Here is a 7,500-nt window from a genome sequence, read left to right as displayed (position 1 = left end):
CTCCACACCTGCTTGTCGTTGGGATGTTACTTAATGCTGCCATGCTTCCGCTTCTCCATTTATAACAGGAATTCCAGATGGCTGTTAGGAGGGATCTATGAGCCAAACACGTCAGCCGGACAGTGCCTGCACATAGCCAAGGGCCCAGTAAGGAGAAGCTGGGATTACCAGCCACCAAGCAGCCCTAGAGACAGGCAGGACCAGGAATACCATTACCCCACTACATGAGTGAGAAAGCTGATTGGACTAGCCCTCTAAGGCCACCCAGTGGGTGGATGTCAGGGCTGGGCCCGAGTGCACAACAGCAGCCACTGAATGGCTGACACGTGCTGCTCCGTGCTGGGCACTGGCCTCAGTATTCCCGGGAACTGTCTCCTTGCTCACCATGGTCTGGAAGGTGAGAACCACTTCTGGACTTCTCCAGCAGACGGAGACGCAGAGGCAGCGAGTCATCTGCATGAGACGGTGCAGCTGCTTGGTGGCAGGCAGGACTGACTTCTGCCTGGACACAGCCGTGCCCTTCCCACGGCACTAGGTGCCCTTCCAAGGCCGGCAGGCTGGTTGGGTGGGCTGGGGTGAGTGGGCAACTGTCCTGTGGTAGAGCGAATGCAGGAGTGCTAGGAATCGAGGGGAATCAGTGGGGAGATGGTGGGGATTGGTAGAGGTGACTGTGCGCCTTCAAGGCAGCAGGTGGAAGGGCAGAGGGCTTGGCCCACAGTGAGCGCTGAGCAAATATATATTGAGCGATAATTTTCTGTGGGCTTCTCTGATGGCTCAGAAGGTAAAAGAATCTGCCTTAGGGTGGGGTATGGGAGCAGGATCTGGAGGCGACTGGACAGATGAGGCCGGGGGCAGGGGGCTGGGTTCTGGTGTCCAGGAAGAAAGTGAGTCAGGAGGCTTCTTGCTCGAGGGGCTGACATGGGAGGCGGTGGTGAGGGTTGGTAAGGAAATGCTAGGACTGCGGACCCTGTGGGTGCTGAGGCTGAGGTGGAGAGCACGGGGGCTGTAGTCCTGGGGCTTCTGTGTGGGGCAGGGTGGGGCAGGCAGGGGTGCTGTGAGGGCTCTGTGCCTGGTGTCCCCCTGTGTGCTTGCCTGGGGGCTGACGCTAGGTGTGAGGTCCCCACCCGGGTGCTCTGTGCCTCTAGTCAACCGGCTACACATGCTCCCCACTGTGTCCTCAGCCCTCACTTCCAAGCTCAGGTCCTGCTTTGGAATCACGCTTGAAAGTGAACGTGAAAGTCGCTCAGGGGTGTCCGATTCTTTGCGACCCCATGGACTATGCAGTCCGTGGAATTCTCCAGGCCAGAATAGTGGAGTGGGTAGCCTTTCCCTTTTCCAGGGGATCTTCCCAACCCAGGGATCGAACCCAGGTCTCCCACATTTCAGGCAGATTCTTTACCAACTAAGCCACAGGGGAAGCCCAAGAATACTGGAGTGGGTGGCCTCTCCCGTCTCCAGAGGATCTTCCTGACCCAGGCATTGAATCAGGGTCTCCTGCATTGTAGGCAGATTCTTTACCAACTGAGCTATCAGGGAATCATGCTTAGCTCCTCTCTTTTTCTCGCTTCACATCCACCCGTGAGCAAAGTTCCTCAAAAGAGATCCCACACTGGATCTGTCCCACCATCTCACCGTGAGTCCCAAGCCCAAGTCCCTATGCTTGCCCAGACTACTGTAGTAGTCTCCAAACACTTCTGTTTCTCCTTCTCCTGAAGATCTAACAGGAGCCAGAGTGAGCTGGGTTTTTTTTGTTTTTGTTTTTTTTTAATATTTATTTGTTTGGCTGTGTTGGGTGTATATATGTGTAGCTGCCCCATGTGGGCACCTCCTTGCAGCTACTACAAATACTCTAGTTGTAGTCTGTGGGCTTACTTGCCCCTCGGCACATGAGATCTCAGTTCCCTGACCAGGGATTGAACCCGCGTCCCCTGCATTGGGAGGCAGATTCTAAACAGTTACTGGATCATCATGGAAGTCTCCAGAGTGCTTTTTAAGACCATATTCTAAATCAGATCACATCTGTCCCGTGCTTTCAACCTCCAGGGAATCCTGCTGTTCTTAAGAGAGATTCCTAACTCTTATCACAGCCACAAGGCCCCTTTGATATCACTGTGGAATCCTGTGTATTTTGGTCACAGAATTCCAGACCTACCGAGCTGCTATTTCTCAAGCTTGTTATACCTCAGGACCTTTGCATTTGTGGGTCCCCTCTGTCTGAAATGTTCTTTTTTCTGCCTTCTAACAAAAAGCTATATTTAGCATCTAACTTGGGCACTTTTAAGTACTTGTAGAGGAGACTGTGATATCTAGAGTTTGCTGGAAGCAAGGGATGCTGGGAGTAAGACACTGGCCCAGGGTTGATAATTGTTCTTCCTCCCAAATGTCTGTGTATTTTGAACCTCAGTTAATTCAGGTCTTTGCTTAAAACGTCACCTCCTTGGAGAAGCCTTCCTTGACTTCTTAGTTCTAATGCTTTGTATCTTTACCCTGCCTTTCCCCTCCCTTCATTTTACTTATCAGTTGCCAATTATATATGTACATGTATTTAACTTTCTATTTTGGAAAGTTTCCAGCATATACAAAATAGAGAAGCTAATACAGTATCATGGATAGCTGCGTGTCCATGCCTGAGCTTCAACAGTTTTCAACCCTGCGCCAGTATCTTACTCCCCCACATTTGTTGCTTCCAGAAAACTCAAGCTATCACACAATCTCTTCTGCAAGTTAGATGTTAAATGTATCTGTTTGTTAGAAGACAGCCTTCAGGGGACCTGGGGTCACTCTGTCGTGCCCAGCATGGTGCCTGGCTCATAGCTGGTGACCAGACATGGCTGTGCCTTGGGTCTCTGGGGAGAAGGCGTGTGTGGGTTCTGGTTTGCACAGGTCGACTGCTGTCAGGGAGTGGATCGGCACATGTCTGCGTGCACGGCCTCATGTGGCAGTCCCTTAAATTGTGTGTGTGTGCACACACGTGTGTGTTGCTGCAGCAGTTGATGGCTGAATGCATTCTTCTCCCCTGATGTCATCTCCCACACCCCCTAGGAGCCAGTGACTTGCTCTGGGGAGTCGTTCGCTCTTCCTAAGCAAAGTGTGGGTGCGAATGGGTGGGAGAGATCAGATCCTATCCCCTGCCCCCCCCCCCCCCCCCCCCCCCCCCCCCCCCCCCGCTTTAGAGGGCTGGGTTCAAGGCCAGAGCAGAGGGCCCCTCCCTGTTCCTCTCTGGTTAGCGGGAGGCTGTGCTGTCCTAACCGGCAGAGCGCGCAGCCTCCTTCCCTCTCTGGCACTGCAACCCTGCCCTGTTGGCCTTGGCTGGGTGGGGTGTGGGGTGCATACATACGCGGGTGGTGGTGTTCCAACCTGACCAACTCTTCAGGCTCCTCGGGTGACTCCTGGGTAATTGGGTAAACAGGGCCACTCACACTGGGGGTGACTGGGTGCAGAGCTCTGGTCCAGGTCTCAGAGCCCCCAACTTCCTACCCTGGTTCTGTGTCATAAGGGGTGGACCCTGGGGGCACGGGCAGTGGGAAGAAGTGCTTCCAGCCCAGCACTGGGCTTACTCTTGGGGGCTGCTTCTGCTCAGACCTGGCTTCCACAGGAGCGTCTCTCAGTCTGCTCCCAGAGCTCTGTCTGCTCCAGGGCCTGTGTCCTCCTTGCTCAAGCTCTGCATCATCTTCCTCCCTCTTAATGCTCTGACTTAACCTCAGGTAAGTCCTCTGACTCAATGGGGAGGCGGGAGGTCAGAGTGGAGCTGCTGGCTTCTCTTACCCAGAACCTGGCCCCTTGCTGCACACCTCACTCTCCCTGCCCAAGCCCAACAAAGCACACGCTCCCACGTCCATCTTCTTCAGGTGGGGGATGCATGCATCTGGCCTTCCATGAAGACCGAACATTTGTTCAGCACCTACTGTGCACCAGGCACTGTGACGGCTGTGATAAATGACAAAGACCACAGCAACACCAACCTGGAAGCGCCTACAACATGCTGGATCCACGCCAGGCAATCCAACAACAACTGCTGTTACAACAGAGACTCATCACAGTGTCGACATTTACTGACTGTTTACACACGTACTGAGAGTTCACTGTCCAGGGCTCTTCTAAGAGCTTTGCAACAGCCACGACCCTTTGAAACAAAGCCTTGGTCAGTTGCTCTGCTAGGTCCTAACTCAGGCAGAGGAACGGGAGCTGGCCTGGGCCTCTGGCTGGACACATTGGAAGGGATAGGAGATGGGGCAGAAATGAAGCAGTGGGGCTCTAGGCAGAAAGCGGGCGGCCTGCTCCTCCCAGCTGGCTCTATCCTCTCCAGTGTCAATGATCCCATCATGAGTTACAACAGGTGGGTGGACTTGTACAAGTTTATTGGGCGGGCACAGTCACCATCTCTGCCCTCCCTCCTTCAGTTCATGGATTCTGCCCCCAGACTCTGAGGTCCTCATGGCAGACTGTGGGGCAGAAGGGCGAAGGTCCTGAGGCCTGGAACCTTCTCGGAGTCCTCAGACCTTGCCCCAGCCATCTGTGCAGGTGACACCCTCACAAGGCAACCTTTTAGCTGGGTTGACTCAGAAGGGGCCTTTCCGGCCTGAGTCATTGCCTTCCAGGAGTGCCCAGGCTCTGCCAGCCTCGCCCACCTGCCTGCTTGCTCAACAGCCCTTTACAATAGGCTCCACCTTCCTCAACAGGACCCAACAAGGTTCCCCCTGCCGCTCTCTGGTTCTTGGCGGTCTCTGTCCTGGTCAGCATGGCTGGCAGCCCTGGCCCACCTGTGTTTGCTCTGCTGCCTTTGTGGGAACCAGGAATCCCACTGCTGGGAGAGGCATCCTTGGCACCTGGAGAGGTTTGGAGACTCGAGGAGGCCCAGCTCTGCCAGCGGATTGCTGTGTGACTGTGGCAAGGCACTCCTGTAAGGTTGGGACTCTGAGCTTCCAAGCTGAATGCAGGTGGTCTCGCAATGGTTAGACCAGCTGGGCCAGGAAGGTTCTGGCAAGGGGCTGGAGTAGCAGGGGAGCCTGAGTGTAGGGGTTCTAGTTTGTCTCCCCCTCCTGCCCTGTGTAATCCATTTTGACTCTTCGGTGGGCTTCCACATTTAACTTGGTCAAAGTGTTCTGCCCATGAGATTCTGAGCAGATAGAACCCAGGTGTCTGGGTGGGAGCGAACCATGGTTCGGGTGTGGAGGGACAGAGAAAAGTCTAGGAGGGAAAAAGTCAAACCTGCCCCTTAGAAACTCGAGGTCTGCCTGGGCTCAAGAGGGGAGGAGGGAGCCGGAGCAGCAGCGGGGAGCCTTATCAGCTCTCCTGGGGGATGAGGGGAGCTGGGAAAGTAGGTCTGGGTGGGACTGGTGTGAGAGACCTCTGGGTCTGTGAGGAGGGGCTGTATTCTGGCAATAGATGTTTCCTGACCATCTCGGCATGCCTAGCATTGGGCTGACATGACCCTGCCCCGAGGGAGCACACAGCATTGAACTGTTTCCTACAAGGTGTAGACCTTCTGCAGGGGCTGCAAGGCTGGGACCTTCTCCCAGGCTGGGGGCCTCTGAGACCTGGGAGGGGAGGGGACCTGGGTGCTCCAAAGACAGTCCCAGTAGCAGGGCAACACACAGGCTGGAGGTCAGAGTCAGCATTTATTTTGGTGGGGGCAGAAGAGTTAGCTTGGAAGCCTCCATCCAGCCCCTCCTGCTCCCCACCCTCTACAGGATGGAGAGTTCTGGGGAGGCCCAGCCCCACTTCCTGATCAGGCTGGGAGGTAGCCAGCTAGCGGCTTCTTCCCTCTTCTCCTGACTGCTGTGTCCCGCCCTGGAGGAGGCCTGATGCACTGACCCGTAACCCTGGCTGGACACCTCCCTTCTTCGTCCCTCCTTCTGCAGGTGGGGAGGGGCCAGGGAGGGAAGGATGGGCTAGATCGCAGACGGCTTGGTGCGAGAGCTGCTGCACTGTCCAGGGACCTGTCTGTCACTGGGAGGTAAGAGTGGGAGTGGGCAACTCCTTGCCGACTCTCTTCGCTGGATCAGACCTCCCTGCTGGCCTCACCCTCCCTTGCTTCAAGGACTTAGACAACCTAGCTAATTTGGACTTCAGGACTGACACCTGAGCCCTTCGTGACCTCACAAAGCTTCAGAAGGAAGCCTTGGGTTTAGCTCCAGGCTAAGGGCTACCTGAGCTGGCAGTTCCTAGGTTGGGGGCCAGGGGAGCCATGTTAAGGTAGAAAAGTCACTTCTGGGCCACTGGCTGATTTACACAAGGGCTGCTTCTGTCTTCAGGGACTCCCAGGACATCTGAAGTGTGAAGGAACACAGTACCACCCACCAGTTATCCTGGTGGCCACAGGGGGCTCCCCGAGGAGTTGGCACCTTTTATGATGACAACAGCTGTCAGTTAAATACTGTACCTCATTGCACTGAGAATGGACATGTGAGCAGGAGGCGGGTTGGGCATGCTCGGCATTAGCACTGCGTGCCTACTCCTGCCATGGAAAGACCCGGCGCTCTGTAAGGAGAAAGGAAGCAGCCAGAGCCGGAGGCCCTCCCACTCTGGGCTTCCCCGCAGCAGCCAGCTCACGCCACTAGGTTAGGGCACACATGGTGTGGTAGTTACTCACTGGCATGTCTGGGGCTCTTCAGGAAGGGCTGGGTATATTTCTGTTTGCACCTCCCACAGGATTTTTGGCACCAAATGCCCTTGCCAATGCCTAATCCCAGGGGTGATTACCCAGGGATGACATTAACTATGAGGGGACCTAGGATGGGACAGGGGGTGCAGAGAGAGGGGTCCAGCACGTCTGGTCCCCGCATCTTGGTTCCACTCACTGGCCAGGGCCCCCTCACATGTGCCAGCCAGGAACAGCAGACCCAACCTGAGAAGTTGGGGGAGGCATTGCTGCCCAGGGACCTCCAGCCCTTTAAGATCTGGAATCTTCAGGGCCCAGAGGAAGATACTAACACCCTTAGCCGTTCCCATTGGTCAGGAGAGATTGGTTGTGGGGAAGGAGGACGATTTCTCTTGTTTCCTATTGGAGGACAATGGTTCCAGCTCTGTGGGTTCTACAGCCACCCCAGCAACTCAACTTAAAGGACCAGCTCATAGAAAGAGGAGAGGGGCTCAAAGGAAGCCCCCCCTTTTTTAGCATCTAAGAGGCTAAACCACTGAGGGTGGTGGGCAAGGCTTCTTCCAAGCTGGGGACCTGGGCCCCTCTGGTAAGCCCTACCCTGCTCCCCACACCCTTTTCCACCATCTTCCCCACAGTGCGGAAGTGAGTTTGGACCTGGTGATGGGCCGCATATCCCGGGTCCCACGTGGCCAGCTTCTGGGACTGTGGGAGGACTATAGGCAAGGGGTATTCAACTCCGGAGTTTGCGTACCTGTAAGTGCGTGTTTGTGTATGTGTATAGGGGGTACATAGGCAAGTATGTATCTCTGTGTTGTGTTTCTGAAGGTCTGAAGGTGCACAGCTGTGAGCACAAGCCCACATTGTGTGTGTGTGTCTAACAGGGTCAGAGGCTCCCGGAC

Source organism: Ovis canadensis, chromosome 18, assembly GCF_042477335.2.
Source record: "Ovis canadensis isolate MfBH-ARS-UI-01 breed Bighorn chromosome 18, ARS-UI_OviCan_v2, whole genome shotgun sequence".
Taxonomy (NCBI): domain Eukaryota; kingdom Metazoa; phylum Chordata; class Mammalia; order Artiodactyla; family Bovidae; genus Ovis; species Ovis canadensis.
The sequence above is the reverse complement of the archived record's forward strand: the minus strand, read 5'-3'. Positions refer to the sequence as shown.